Source organism: Trichosurus vulpecula, chromosome 1 (assembly GCF_011100635.1).
Source record: "Trichosurus vulpecula isolate mTriVul1 chromosome 1, mTriVul1.pri, whole genome shotgun sequence".
Taxonomy (NCBI): domain Eukaryota; kingdom Metazoa; phylum Chordata; class Mammalia; order Diprotodontia; family Phalangeridae; genus Trichosurus; species Trichosurus vulpecula.
This window is the reverse complement of record NC_050573.1, coordinates 254,068,055-254,084,686: the sequence shown is the minus strand read 5'-3', so window position 1 is coordinate 254,084,686 and position 16,632 is coordinate 254,068,055. Positions and strand designations below refer to the sequence as shown.

The window sequence follows — 16,632 nt, the reverse complement described above, 5'->3', positions numbered from 1 at the left end:
AAAACCTGGTGAGCCAGGACCTTGCTCCCCAATCCTGTTTTCAGACTCTCTCTCTATATCTATCACTCAGCAATCTCTCTTCTGAAGTTCATTCCACCCCAATTTATCACCTAATTCAGATTCTGGTAGCTGTTATCCACTGTGTGGGTCAGAGACTACTACTCACATTAAAAATATACAGAGACCATTCTTGAGAAAAGGCAAAAAGGAGTTTATTACTTTCTCATGAGAAAGGACACACCCCAGAGTGGCCTAAGATGATGCCAGCATGTGTGTGTGTGTATGTGTGGCATACAGCTCAAAGTAAGTTATATAGACCTTAACACAGAGTGCCCCCACCCTCTACTGGCTCTTCTTCCTATTGACTGGGTTTGGAGCTCACATTCTAAATGTGGAATCTTTTCCTGCAACAGAGAACAAAGAACAAAAAGACAGGCATGAGACCAGAGATTGGTATTCAGCAAAAAGGGAGTAAAAGCTAGATAAACAGGACCTTGCAGGTGTCTGTCCCCTGATGGAATTTCTTATCTCTACTTTCTCAGCAGAGCAGTTTCTAAAAATATAGAAGGGGTGCAGGGTGGGGGTGGATAGTAGGAGAGGTAAGGTCTTGTCCCATACTGAGGGGGCTTCACTATTTCAGCATTCCACTCACTATTACCCCCAGAACATTCTCTTTTCTTTCTTAATTAGTTCAGTGCCTGGCTTATAGCCTTCTCTGAACCCCAACTACTTCCCTCATTTTAGGGGACTTCACATACATGTAAATGTTTCCCCAAACATTCTAACTTCCCAGTTCTTCAATCTCCTCAACTCCTAAGATTTTCTTCTCCATTCCATCCCAGGGAAGGTCAGACCTTTGATCTTGCCATCATCCATACATCCAAGAACCCTGAATTTCCTTTATATGACCATGAACTTTTATCTTGCCATCTTTCTCTATTTCTCCCTCCTCCTAAACATACTTTTCATTTTCATCATAATCTCCAATTCGTCCATCCCTCAGTATTATCCCAGCTCATCAATTCTCTTCTGTCTATATTCTCCTTCCTTCCTAGTTTCCACTCTTTGGTGAACCAGTTCAACTCTACATTTTTCTATATTGTGTATTCTTGAATTACTTGTTCCATTGCACCATTGCCAATTATTCCTTGTCAAACCCCAACCCTGGCTTAGACCATTTGCCTACTTTACTTCTACTCTTATGCTGCTGAACTGGAGGAGATGATGAAATTGTGTTGACTGGGTCCACTATAAACTAATGCTATCTAATCTCAACTGATTCTTCTCTATAGCAAGACCCACCAGCAGGCTCCTCCTCCTCCTCCTAAATTGACTCTTTATCCTACTCACCATGACAGCTATCATAAACCTTTTCTTCTTTCTCAAGTCTCTTACAACATCTCTCCCCTCATTTTACTGAAAAACTTTAGTGCATTCACTGAGTTTCCTCTTCTCCTCTCCTCTTACCATATTTCACTGCATAATCATCACAGATTTTATGCCAATTTTTTTGCAAAAAAGTGGGGTGCAACCATTATGTGAAGCTTTTTTTTAAAATCATGCCTGTGTTACTTAAAAATCATTTATCACTATATTGTCTTTGGTGCAATATCAGGATGCACGGCATATTCATGAATATGAGTTAAAATTGGGCAGATGCAAGTCTTACCATATCATGGAACTTACTCATGGCAGCTTCACCTGCCCACCTGCTCCCCTTGCACTTATGGCTCTTCATTGGGTCGAGTGATGATACCGTTGGTATTGCAGCATTCTAAAAAAATTATGCAAGTCAGTTTTCAGAAATATACTGACAATGCGCATGGGCTGAGAATTCTAGGCTCCTGGCTCACAATGCACAAGAGATAAATGCGTATCCATATGACACTGGTGAACACATTGCTGCTTTGTTTACCTTTCATGATGAAAGGTCATAAACCAATTTTTGGACTGAAAAAACAGGGTGTGATGATTATTCAGTGGGGACGATTACATGGTGAAATACGGTAATATCTATCTGATAGTCCCTCACTATTTCCTCCATTCAAGTCAGTGGGGGCAGCTTGGTGGCGCTGTGGATAGAATTCTGGGCTTACAGTGAGGAAGACTTCTCTTCCTGAGTTCAAATCTAACCTCTGACACTTACTAGGTGTGTGGGCAAGTCCCTTAACCCTGTTTGCCTCAGTTTCCTCATCTGTAAAATGAGCTGGAGAAGGAAATTAAAAACCTCTCTAGTATCTTTGCCAAACAAACCCCAAAATGGAATCATGGAGAGCTGGACACAACAGAACAACAATAAAAGTCATTGAGGAAGAGGTGATCCTTCTGTGTGTGTGGTTTGTTCTTCATTGTTGAAAAGGATCAGGACATCAGGGAGATGACTTGTAGTTGACTTTGATTTAAATGAGGAGAGCTGTGCAAAGTCACCAGCCTCACTTTCTCCTCCAGAGCCATCTTGGTCCAGTGGCCACATATAGATCAGGACAACTGGAAATGGCCCAAGGTGCAGTGGCAGACCTTGGTCTTTTTACACTAAGGTCTTTTTGAGTTCTCACTTTGAGTGAGACAACACCCATTCAGTGAATAGGCCTCTTTAAGAAGTGAGTCAAGGGATGGCCCCTTTATTAAAAAAATCAATCAATCAATCAAACTGGGAGTGGCCGAAAGAGAAATAGTTACTATTTATATTCACTCTGAGCCAGGAGAGTCAAAAAATAAGCACCGAGTGATGTTTGGGCAGGAACCTATTGTCCAATAAATGAGACCCAGAATGAACTGGGTTTAAGGCATGATTTTTGACAAAGAACCCTAGCCAGTAAACCCCAAGTTATTTTGGTAGGTTTTTGGCCATCAAAATTAACCTTCCTTTGGGCAGAAAACACTGAGAGGAGGGGAGGGGAGGGCAGGGGAGAAGAGGGGAAGGGAGGGGAAGGGAGGGGAGGGAAAGGGAGGGGAGGGGAGGGGAGAGGATTTTACTGTCATAGTTTTTATTTTATGTTTATACTGGTGCAAAACTATCATTCAGCCCACATTTCTTAACATTGTTCACAGAGATTTCATAAAAGACATTTGTGAACAACTTACTGGACTCTATGGCATTCCCTACTCTACTATTCTGGTAACTTATACAAAAAAGAAGAAATGAGACTTTTTGCTTCTTTACTCTCCTCTTTAGAGGAAAAATTATCATATTCTGAAAAGCATTCTTTATTGAATGCAATGTCCAAAAAAATTGAAGCAGATTTAAATCAAAGGAAGGGGAAAAGAGCCCATTAGGACAAAATGCCTACTGAAAATATAAAAATGGAAAGTAAGCACCCCCATACAGTGAAGGGGGTGAGGACTTTAAAGAGGAGAGAATCTGGAAAATAGCAACATAAAAAAAAACAATCTTGTTGACTTTCTTGCTTGTCATATTTTGGAAAAGGGAAGGGACAGGTCATTATTAAGTTGTCCCTGGGTCCCAGAAACACCCAGAGCTAGAGAGCACAAGAACTGGCCAGCTGGGTCCCCTTCAGGCAGCTCAGACTACTCACAGGTTGTGGTCTGTCCTTTGTTCTCAAAGAGGACCATGATGTCAGGGAGATGATGACATGACTTGCAATTAAATTGCAAAGGCTAACCCCTCTACATTAACCTTTGATCCCATCCACTCCCATCTTCTCCAGCAGATTGTTTACTTTATCATTCCCATTCTCTAGCTAATCTTCAATCTCTCTCCTATCTATTGGTTCCTTCTTTGCTACCAACAAACACACCTGAGTGTCGCCATTCTAAAAACAGAACAAAACAAACAAAAAACACAACTTACTAGGTCAGTGATTCTTAACTTTTTTGTGTCAGGGACCCCTTCTCAGAATAACATTTTTAAACAATTGAAGGAAATGCCAAATTTCATTTAGAGGCTACTGAAAATAAAGGCATAATTCTTTCCCACCTGAATTCATGGGTCTCTTGAATTACAAGGACCCATTCACAGAACATGGATCCCGGGTTGCAAACCTTTGTGCTGTATCCTACCATGTCCTGTAGCTACCATCCTATGTTTCTCTTCTGTTTCTCAGCTAAACTCCTAGAAAAAAAAAACATCTACAATCTGAACTTCCTCTTTCTTTTCACACTCTTCTAAACCTGCAATCTGTCTTCTGACACCATTATTCAACTAGAACTGCTCTCTCCAAATTTATTAGTGATCTTTTAATTGCAAAATCTAGTGACTTCTTAATCCTCATTCTTGCTTTCTCTGCACCATTTGCATTGCTGACCATTTTCTCCCAAATACTGTCTCCCCTTTTAGTTTTAATGACTGCTTTCTTTAGTTCTCCTTTTACATGTCTGTCAGCTCCTTTTCACTCTTTGCTGGCTCTTCATGCCAGGTATGCCCACTAATTGTGGTTGTCCTGCAAGACTCTGTTCTGGTCCTTTTCTCATATGCTTTATGTTTTCCCACTTGGCAATCTCATTAACTCCCATGTATTTAAATTATCTCTAAGTTAATGATTTCCAGATCTACATATACAGCCCTAGTCTTTCTCCTGAGCTCCAGTCCTACATCGTCAACTTCCTATTGGACATTTTGAATTAGATATCCTGCAAGTGTCTCAAATTCAATATGTCCAAAATAGAACTCATTATCTTTCCCCACAAACCCTCCCCTCTTCCCATCTGTCCGATTACTGTCAAAGACACTCATTCTTCCAGTCACCTAGGTTCACGGCCTCAGCTTCATCTCCAATTCCTCTCTCTCACCCCACATATCTAATCCATCACCAAATCTTATAATTCCTTTCCCCAAAACATCTGTCCCCTTCATCAAATATATCTCTATATCTCCTCTCCACTCATATAGCCACCACTCTAGTTCATGCTCTTATCACTTTTTGTCTGTACTTTCCCTCTTCTTAAAGTTAAATTTTATTTTCAGATTCTTATTCTTTCTTTCCCCCCCTCCCAATGAGAAAAGCAAGGAGAAGGGGAGGGAACTTCTGTTTTAAAAATGTAGTCAAAAAACCCCACAAATTCCTACATTGGTTCTCTCTTTGTCTCTCTGTCTTTTACTGTCTGTCTCTTACTGTCTCTGTCTCTCTTTGTCTCTGTCTCTTTATCTTTCTCTCTCCATGCCTATATATATATATATATATACATACACACACATACATAAATGTATATATAATATATACACACATATGTGTATATACATATTTATGTGTGTGCACACATGCACAGACCCTTTTGTCTATCATCTATCTATCTATCTATCTATCTATCTATCTATCTATCTATACTGAATCCATCCCCTCTATCAGGAGGCAAGTAGCATATTTCATCGTGAGTCTGGAAATGTGGTTGGTGATTGTGCTGGTCAGAGTTCCTAAGTCTTTCAAAGTTTGTCTTTATTGTATTGTTGTCATTGAATGAATTGTTCTTCTGGTTCTGTTTATCTCACTTATACCCCACATCATACAAGCCCTGCAAGGTTTCTTTGAAATCGAAACCACTCCCTTCACCATTTCTTATAACAATAGCATTCTATCACATGCATTTAACTTTTCAGCCATTCCGCAAATGATAGACATTCTTTCAGTTTACAATGCTTTGTCTCCACCAAAAGAGCCTTTCACCTAGGCTGTTACAATAGCCTTCAAATAGTCTCCCTGCCTCAAGTACTTCCCCACTCCAATCTGTCCTCTAGACAGCTGTTAAAGAGATTCTCCCAAAGCATGGGTCTGACTGCGTCATCCCACCTATTCAGTGAACTCCAGTGGCTCCCTATTACACCCAGGGTCAAATACAAAATCCTTTGTTTGGCTTTAAAGTTCCATTTCTTAATTTTCTAGTCTTCTTACATTACACTTTCTTCCATATTCACTAAGATCCAACCATACTGGCCTATTTATTTTTTCCTTGACCAAAACACTCCATCTACCATCTCTGTGCTGTTCACTGACTCTTTCCCATGCCTGGAATTATCTTCTTCCTAGCACCCCACTCTTAAGATCTGGCTTCTGTTAAGACTCAACTCTATCTCGCCCTCCTCTAGGAAGCCTTTCCGGGTCCCTCCTGCTCCCAGATATTAGTACCAATGTCTCTAAGGTTACTTCCTAACTACTCTATATTTATCTTGCATGTCTGATTTCTATATGTTGTCCCTCCCTGTAAAATACAAACTCCTTGAGGGCAGGGACTGGTTTTGCTTTTTCTTTGTATCCTCCACACTTAGCAGAGTGCCTAGTGCACAGCAAACACTTAACAAATACTTGTTGATTGATTGGGAGAGTATACTTTTCTCATTTCTCTCCAATTCTCTTTTTGCTTCTCCCAGCAGTCTCTCTTGAATCTGAATAAGTCTCTTCTCCACATACACAAATCTGCAGCTTCATGGGCTCAGAGGTCTGTCTGTCCATCATCAGTCACCTCTCTGTCAGCCTCCTCTCAGGCAGGGCTGTTCTTCAGGAAACTGCCCCAGGCATGAGGAGACAGCAGGGTTACACTGATATTTCTGCATATAAAGTAGATTTTTACTGTCATAGATTTTACTTTATGTTTATACTGGTGCAAAACTATCATTCAGCCCACATTTCTTAATTTTGTTCATAGGGGGATTTCATAAGAGACATTTGCGAATAACTTACTGGATTCTATGGCATTCCCTAATCTACTATTCCAGTAACTTATAAAAAAAAGAAGAAATGAGATTTTTTGCTTCTTTACTTTCCTCTTTAGAGGAAAAATTATCATATTCTGAAAGGCAATAAAGAATGCAACGTCCAAAAAAAATGAAGCAGATTCAAATCAAAGGAAGGGGAAAAGGATAAAATGCCTGCTGAAAATATAAAAATGGAAAGTAAGCACCCCCATACAGTGAAGGGGGTGGTGGGAACACTGGAGGAGAAAGAATCTGGAAAATAGCAACATCAAAAAATCAATCTTGTTGACCTTGTTACTTGCCATATTTTGGAAAGGGGAAGGCGCAGGACATTATTCATTTGTCCCTGGGTCCCAGAAAGACCCTGAACTAGAAAGCACAATCATTGCCTTGCACCTAGTTAGGGTATAAAAAGTATCTGCTAAATTGGTTTGGCATGTTGGTCATAGTAATCAAAACCAATTGTCCCATCATCTGCTTCAATTAAAATAATTGTGGGAAGGCTGGCTTAGTGAGAATAGGGCCAAACCCTAAATTTCTGACATTGAAATATAAAACTATTAGATTTCCAATCCCATTCTCTATCCCCCAATCCACTTATTGCCAGTTTTATAAGCTAAGTTAGAGAAGGATTCCCCAAACAGTGTCACCATTTAGCAAGATCCTCTCCCTTTCTTCTCTCTCCATCCCATCCCCAGAGCAGCATGGTGCTGCTAACCTCTTAGCTGTCTCCATTGCTTCCTGGGGTATTACCTCATCCTCTCTCAGCCAAGAGCTCTCTGATTTCCAAGATGACAAACTGATAAATTCATTGGGTTAATGGGAAAAAGCTAATAAGCTCCCTCCACTTAGACTATACATGTGAATTAGAGCAAGGGCCTTCATAAGGCAATAAATAAGTGTTATTTGGTTTTTGTATTCTATTGACTTGTATCAATAAAATAAAATAATAGGAAATGTATAAACCAGTACATAACATAAGGGGAAGGACCATTAGAATGGGAGTTAGAAAACCAGGGTTCAGATCCATGGTCAACTAATTACTGAGGGACCATAAGCAAACATTTCAGTCTTCTAAAAATCACTAGATTGGATTAGATGACCTTTAAGACCCCTTCCAGTTACTATGCTATTATAATAACTGCTCTTTGGTTAAGAAGATGTAAAATCTATCTGCCATTGATTGAATATACTTGTGTGTGTATCTGTATTTTTCTCAAATATTTTATTTTTTTCCAATTACATATGAAAAGAATTTTAACATTTATTTTTAAAATTTTGAGTTTCAAATTCTCTCCCTCTTCCCCCCCCCCACTCCTTTCTTTCCTCAAAGATAAGGCAAGCAATTTGACATGGGTTATTATCTGTGTATTTTTTATGTCTTCATAAAATGTGGTTTTCCCTGGTTCATAGGAATATAGTATCACCTGAAGAACATTAGTTTTCAAAAAGGTGAGCCTTTGTTTCAGGGAGAAGCGTAAGTTTAACAAATGCACCATTTAGTTTCACAAAGGCAAAGCAGCCTAGTCTCCTTCAATTCCAATCTGGGCCCAACTGATTGTCCATTTGTAGTATCTGTCTAAGAGACAGATACAGTGATGAATCAGCTCACTTGGTTATCCATCCAACTGTACATGTCTGGTGGTACTTTTCACCTGCTCGATTTCTCCACATGAATAGTAGTATTTTTTTTTACAATGTTTTTAGGCTTGATATAATCAACATAGTGTCAGCTATCTGACAGGAGTATCTGAAGTATTTCCCCATTATAGGTAATTTTTCTTCCATTTGCATTTGGTGATAAATACATTCCATGAGGTAGCTGTAACAACAAGCACCCTGGCACACCCAGGATGGCCTGGTAGCACAGGTTTTATCTGCTTTTCTTAAAGGAAAGTAACTCTTAAAGGGGTCAACCATCTTACTTTAATTACATTCACTAGTTCAGGGGAAAGGTCAGCATCCTGAATGTGGAAAAAATACAAGCAGAGAAATTTGCACAAAGATCAACAGACAGGGTTCCAACTGCCTGACCAAAGTAATAAAGCCACCTACATACACCACTGGACAGGGGACCACAGATACATCTGAGTAGTTGGGAGGCTCTGAACAAATGGCTACTGAGAATCCTGTCCAGGGAATCAAAAGATCATTCTCACAAGTGAACCCTCAAAGCAAAATACCAAATATATATACACTTCTCAGAGCCAGAAGGTATCACAACCATCGTGACTCAATGCTTAATTAGTATAGTACCAAAAGGTGTGAAAGACTTCCTGTCAGCAAGCCTCCCAGTAAGCAAACCTCTCCCTAAGCAAGCTCCTCCTTAGGCAAGTTCTTCCCCCAACGGGCTCTATGTGACTACTGTGATTGAACACATGTGGTCATATTGGACTATTAATGGATGGGGAAGATCTTCCTATTCCATTAACATTACAGTAGCTAGTAGTGGTTACAGCACTAAACCTGGAATTGGGAGGACCTAAGTTTAGATCTGCTTCAGATATGGGCTAGTCACTTAAACTCTCTCAGACTCAGTATACTCATATGTGTAATGGGGATAATACTAAAACCTTCACAAAATTGCTGTGAAGGTGGTTTTACTAAAAAAAAAAATACAAGTAAAGTGCTCTATGCCTTCCAATTTTATACCTTGTTTGATATCAATATTCAGAGGAACATCAAACAAAATTACTTCTGTCATTGTCTCTTTCAAGGAATTACAGACAGCCAGATGGATAGAGCTCTGAATCTGAAGTCATAAAGACCCCAGTTAATATTTGGTCTCAGACACTTATGAGTTGTGTAGCCCTGGGCAAGAGTTTTAATCTCTGTTTGCCTCAGTTTCCTCATCTGTAAAATAGGGATAATAAATAGCACCCACCTGACAAGGTTGTTGTGAGGATCAAATGGGACGATAATTTCTTTTTTTTTTTTTGGAGGGGGGGAAGGGAGGGGAATTGGGATTAAGTGACTTGCCCAGGGTCACACATCTAGTGAGTATCTGAGGCCAGCTTTGAACTCAGGAAGGTGGGTCTTCCTTACTCTATCCACCAGGTCACCTAGCTGCCCTACTTGCACATAGTAGATATCAAATGAATGAACGAATATATTGGAAAAAGTCATGACTCAAGACCTCCCCAACACCCGTGAACAATTAACCCACATCCAGGTTTTCTTCCAATGTTCAGTAGTTTTTGCCAGGTATTGAGTGTCAGCTGACCTCAGAAGTCAGACCCTTTCTTTGTTAATGTAGCAGAGTAAGTTTTGTTAGATTCTTGCAATGTAGGGCTTATTTCCCAGATAATTATTTAGGATGAGAGACCCTGTCAGTGAGGAGCATAATTCATTAAAGATGACCACATCTTGTATATTTGTATATTTTTTGTATATTTCTCTGACAGTAATTAGATGTTCCCTTGGGGAAATCCTGTCATTTGACCTTGCTTCCTGATTGTGATGTGAGTGCCATCTGGTGGTCATAAAGTAGATGGCACATAGCTAAAGGGTCATCCTGAGCACCTTGCTTGGATTTGCCTGGGATGACCTGGGCAGATTTTGTTCTTTATTATGGGGCCATAGACAGTGGAAGCATTATGGTGTTTCGTGTTCTCCATTCTTACTTCTGCATTTCCATGTATCCAAGGGGGAAGGATAATTTTGACTTTGATCATAAAAGTGACCTTGGTCTATTTTGCAGAAGCAGAGAAACAACACATTTTCTGAGTGATATCTCTTACGCTACTTTTTGCCCATAAATCATTTGGTGATATGCCTGTAGCCTATTTATACCTCCCATTCACTTTCCCATTGGTCCACTTGTAATTTTAATTCTTTAGAGAATTTGATGTTCTATAAGTTGAAGTCACATAGCATCCCAGAATAATAGTATTAAAAATATTTTTGTGTACACACACATTTATGCCAAGGAGCGGCTTGAGACACAGGCTTAATGTGAACCTCGGATTTGAACTCAAGCACCATTCCTGGGATTAGCAAGACTAGGATATCTGGAAAAAGCCTAGCACTAACCATTTGGGTCCTCAGAGCCTGTGACTAGGGATGGAAACATCGGGACTTCAAACAAAGGCTTAGTTCCATCCCAAAAAGGTCTCAGTCACCAGCTTGAATTTGAAAATGACTAGAGTCATGGTCACTGGGCCTGACACAGAGCTGTTTGTTTCTTTGCTCTTTGCTCCTTTATGATTTAAATACGGTAGGCACCATCTATTAATTTAGTCAAGTTCTTGGGAGATAGACCTTTGCCACAAATTCCCTGCCACCTAGTTCTTCAGGATTTAGAGAAGGGGACACTTGCTATAGTGGAAAAAGCACTGGATTTGGGGTCACGGAACCTGGTTTCAATACTGGCTCTGCTACTCACTGCCTATGTACCCTTGGGCAAATAACTTAAATTTAGTGGATATTTCTGATCTGTAAAAATAAGGACATTTGGCCAGGTGACCTCTGAAGTCCCTTCTAGTTCCACACATGTAATCCTACAACTGGTCCTGACACCTCCCGACATCACGACAGAAACCTGAAAGGGTCCAACCAGCTAGGCTTTCTCCCAGGACCACAACGAGCCAATGTTTATGTCCTGATGATTTAGAGTTGCTAACTCCCAATGCAAAACTTCATCTTCCGCTGCAACCTCTTCCTGTTCTTGCCCCCATCCAGCTCAGTCCTAGCACTCTATACCATTCCTTTTCTCACCTGCCCTCCTGATTCATTGGGTCCTTTCTTTCACCCTTTCCACATGCTTGTGCTTATGGAAACCTGACTCCATCCAGAAAATATAGCAATCCTAGATGCCTTCTCCAGTGCTGGCTGCTCTTCCCGCATATCCCCTGATACATTGAGTCAGGAGGAGATGACGTACTCTTTACTCCCTACTGCCACTTTCAAATCCTCCCTCTGCTACTAAACAGAAACCTTTTCTCCTTTGAGATTTGCTACATCCATCTATACCATCTGTTCCGGATCTTTGTTGTTCTCATTTACTGACCTCCAGGCTGCTCTCCTTCCTTTCCCTGGTTTATAGTCATTCTTGCCAACCCAATCCTTTCTTGCTTGCTTAGGGAATTAAAAATTTTTTTTTTTCTCATGAGCAAGCATTTTTTTCTCTTTTCCTACTTCTCTCCATCCTGAGAAAAATACAAAATCAAAATCTTTGTGACAAATCTTCATGGTCATGCGGAACAAATTCTTGCACCTTCTCACCCTGCAAGTTTCATTTATCCCTGTGGCCTTCATACCCTGGAACAACCCTTTACCTCTTCCACTCCCTTTCCCATTGGTGAGTCCCTCCCAGAACCTCCATTTTGAGGAAGGCCCAGATGGGTCATGTTTTTTATTCTTGCTTCTGACTCTCTGAACTTCATCACCCTACCCCTTCACAGGTATCTATCTTTTCTCTCTTTCTTGCTTTTCAGCTCCCTTTTATGTGTTTTCTTCCTCCATTAGAATGTAAACTTCTTGAGAACAGATCTTTCCTTTTGCTTGTATTTGTATCCCAAGCTCTTAGCATAATGCCTGGCACATAAAAAGCACTTAATAAATTCTAATGGACTTGTGTTGACTTCACCATTCTGTCAGGAGATGGGTAGCAGGCTTTGTCATGGAATCATCATGGAATCTCTGAAATCATGATTGGTCATGGAGTTGGTTGAAGTTCCTGAGCCATTCAAAGTTTGTTTTTACAGTTTTATTGTTTTTGTATAAATTATTTCCTGGTTCTGCTCATTTCCCTCTGCTCCATTTTATGCGAATATCCCCAGGCTTCCTTGAAACTATCCCCTATATTTCTTGTAGCACAATAGTATTCCATTACATTCATACACTATAATTTGTTCAGCTCTTCTCCAGTTGACGGGCATCCCCTTAGTTTCCATCTCTTTGCGACCACAAAAAAATCTGCTATAAATATTTTTGTGCATATGAGTAATTTATCTATTTCTTTGATTTCTCTGAGGTATAATTCTAGTAGTGGTAGTTGGCGATTTCAATATACATTCAAATATCCTGGCCTTCTGCTTCAACAATCTCAAATCCCATGATCTATACCTTCATAGTACCTCAGTTACTCACAAATGTGGTTATACCTTAAATCTTACGATCACACATACATTTGTCATTTTGAACGCTAAAGTTTTAAACTTTAAAATTCTCTTTAACCATAAGACATGTGAGACATGAAGATTCAATCAAAAAAATCTAATAAAAAAAATAGAAGAAAATATAAAATACCTCATTAGAAAAACAACTGACCTAGAAATTGATCCAGGAGAAATAATTTAAGAATCAATGGACTACCTGAAAGCCAGAATCGAAAGGAGGACCTGGACATCATATTTCCAGAAATTATCAAAGAAAACTGCCCTGATATCCTAAAACAAAAGGCTAAAATAAGACATTGAAAGAATCCACCAATCACCTCTGGAAAGAGATCCTAAAATGAAAACTTCCAGGAACATTTTAGCTAAATTCCAGAACTCCCAGGTCAAGGAAAAATTATCGTAAGTAGCCAGAAAGAAACAAACTGAATATTGGGGAGCTACAGTCAGGATTACGTAGGACTTAGCAGCTGTAACATTAAAGAATTGGGTCATGGAACCTGATATTCCTGAAGGCAAAGAAGCTAGGGCTACAAACCAAGAATCACCTACCTGGTGAAACTGAGAAAAAGGAGGGGAATAGACTGAAATGGTGTTGCAACAATTCGGCTAGCAGCTACTGTGGGGGTATAAGACCCACCAACAACCAGCACACAGAAAGTTGCCAGCACAGGTTCTTTTGATCTGCTTTACTAAGGAAAGTAACATTAAGGGGTTAACAATTTCAATTTAATCAAACATACAAATATCATTCACTTAGTTCAGGGGAAAAAGCCAGCACCCTGAACTTCAGAGCAAATACAAACAAATTACAAACATCAACAGACAGACCTTGTCTGATTCAAATCTTAATTCATAGTTACCAGGGTTTAACATCCGGGTTTACAATCTGGGGTGGCTCTTAACTACAGCTGACCAGAGTCTCCACATCAGCACTCTGCCAAGAGTGAGAGACCCCTGCAAATGGCTCTGTTCTCTCTTTTTATACACTCTTTAGCCATCATCAAATGTCATCTGAGCTACCAGAACTCAGGCTCCTACTATTGGCTCTGGTCTTAGCCACTCCCCTTAGGCCCCTGAGGGCTCCACACCCACATAGGCTTAGCACCTAGTAGATAGGGGTTTGGGCCTGGGGCTTTGCACCTAGTAAGGCTCAATCAAAGACAATTAATCATTTTAAAACAGTAAGAAAGTCCCAACTTAATTGATATTACAAATGGAAGGCTTTAAAGTTTTCCTAAGAAAAGACCAAAACTGAACAAAACATTTGATTTTCAATATCAAGACACAAGAGAAGCATAAAAATATAAAAAAAGGAAAGATAAAACATGAGGGATACGATAGAGCTAAAATGTTAATATCCCTACAAGGGAAGATGGTACTTGTAATTCTTAAGAATTGTATCACTGTATTTAGAAGGAATGTACATAGAGGGCATGGGAATAAGGTGAATTTGAGGGGGTGACATGAAAAATTGATTAAGGGGTGAGAAAGAGGATTGTACTGAGAGCAGAAGGAAGGGAGAGGTAGGATGGAGTAAATTATCTCACATGAAGCAGTGTAAAAGATCTATGATAGTGGAGGGGAAAATGGGAGGGTGAGTGATGGGCATCACTTGAACCTTATTCTCATCAGTATTGGTTCAAAGGGGGAATGACATGCATAATCAGTTGGTTATAGAAATCTATCCTACGATATGGGGAGGTAGAAAGGAAGATTAAATAACGGGGTGATGGCAGGAGGGAGGGCAAATTGGGAGAGCTGGTGGTCAGAAGCAAAACACTGTCTAAGAGAGAAAGAGTGAAAGGAGAGAGAGGACAAACAGGAGGAAAAATAGGATGGAGGGAAATATACAGTTAGTCATCATAATTGTGAATGTGAATGGGATGAACTCTTCCATAAAATGGAAGCAGAGAGCAGAGTGGATCAAAAATCAGAATCCTACAATATGTTCTTTATAAGAAACACATTTGAAGCTGAGGAATACACACAGAGTAAAGGTAAAATGTTGGAGCAGAATCTATTATGCTTCAACTGAAGTTGTTGCTGTGTTTGTCTTTCCTTTTTGAAGAGGACTATAGCATCAGGGAAATGATGACATGACTTGCAGTTGACTTTGATTTGAGGGAGGGAGGGCTGTGCAAGGTCACTAGCCTCCCTTTCTCCTCCAGAGCCATCTGGATCCAGTGACCAGATATTCATCAGGATGACTGGAGATGGCCCAGGATGCAATGGGAGACCCTGGCCCTTTTAGGCTAAAGCCTTTTCAGGTACTCAGAATGAGGCAATGCCTATTCAGTGAATAGGCCTCTTTAAGAAGTGATGGCCTTTAAGAAGGGATGGCCCCTTTAATTAGGAAAAAGAAAAAAAATCAAGCTGGGTGGGGAAGACCCTCCAGGTTGCTGTTCCAAAGAGAAACGGTTTCCATTGACATTCACTCTAAGCTAGGAGGGCCCAAAATACAGCCATTAAGTGGAGCTTGGGCAGGAATCTATTGTGGTCCAATCCATGAGCTTCAGAGTGAACTGGGAGAGATGGAATAAAGAAAGGAAGAAAGAAAGAAAGAAAGAAAGAAAGAAAGAAAGAAAGAAAGAAAGAAAGAAAGAAAGAACAAAAGAAAGGAAGGAAGGAAGGAAGGGAGAGAGAGAGACAGAGAGAGAGAGAGAGAGAGAGAGAGAGAGAGAGAGAGAAAGAAAGAAGGAAGGAAAGAAAGAAAGAAGGAAGGAAAGAAAGAAAAAAGGAAAGGAAGAAGGAAAGGAAGAAGAAAAGGAAGAAGGAAAGGAAGAAGAAAAGGAAGAAGAAAAAGAAGAAGGAAGGAAGGAAGGAAGGAAGGAAGGAAGGAAGGAAGAAAGAGAGAAATCTAGGCAGTAAACCCCAAGTTAAGTGGGCAGCTTCTGGTCATCAAAATTTACCTTCCTTTGAAGAGGAGAAGGAGAGGGAATGGAAGAGGAAGAGGAAGAGGACTAGCTGAGTTACCCAACTAGCTGGGTCCTCATTCAGGCAGCTTGGTCTACTCACAGGTTGTGTTTGTCCTTCATTTTCGAAGAGGACCATGGCATCAGGGAAATGATGACATTTAAAGAAAAAGAAGGGTTAGCAATTCTGATCTCAGACAAAGCAAAAGCAAAAATAGACTCAATTAAAAGAGATAAGGAAGGAAACTACATCTTGCTAAAAGGTACCATATGATGAAGTAGTATTACTATAAACATGTGTATACCAAGTGACATAGCATTCACATTCTTAAAGGAGAACTTAAGTGAGTTACAAAGGAAATAGATAGCAAACCTATACTAGTGGGGCACCTCTCAGAACTAGATAAATCCAACCAAAAAATAAGCAAGCAAGAAGTTAAGGAGGTGAATAAAATTTTAGGAAAGTTAGAGATGAAAACTGGAAAAAATTGAATGGGAATAGAAAGTAATATGCCTTTTTCTCAGCAGCGCATGATATATACACAAAAATTGACTAAATATTAAGGCACAAAAGCCTCAAAATGCAGAAAAACAGAAATATTAAATGCATCCTCTTTGGATCATAATGTAGCAAAATTATATTCAACAGAGGGCAGTGGAAAGGTAGATTAAAAATTAATTGAAAACTAAATAATCTAATACGAAAGAATAAGTGGGTCAAACAACAAATCATAGAAGCAATCAATAATTTTGTTAAGGAGTATGACAACAATAAGACAATATACCAAAGCCAAAGCAGTACTTAGGGAAATTTTATTTCTCTAAATGTTTACACCAATAAAATACAGAAAACACAGATCAATACATTGGGTATTCAACTAAAAAAAAACTAGCAAAAGGACAAATTAAAAATCCCCAATTGAGGACCAAATTGGAAATCCTGAAAAGCAAAGGT

General features: G+C 39.7%; 1 long non-coding RNA gene across 1 annotated transcript; it reads right to left on the bottom strand.

The window, feature by feature from the left end:
* Positions 1 to 230: 230 nt before the first annotated feature.
* Positions 231 to 3,576, bottom strand: LOC118843654. The gene is made up of 3 exons (XR_005009931.1): positions 3,537 to 3,576; positions 1,670 to 1,774; positions 231 to 404 (listed from the first exon to the last, which is right to left on the bottom strand). It is a non-coding gene; the product is annotated as an uncharacterized LOC118843654 (long non-coding RNA).
* Positions 3,577 to 16,632: the final 13,056 nt, after the last annotated feature.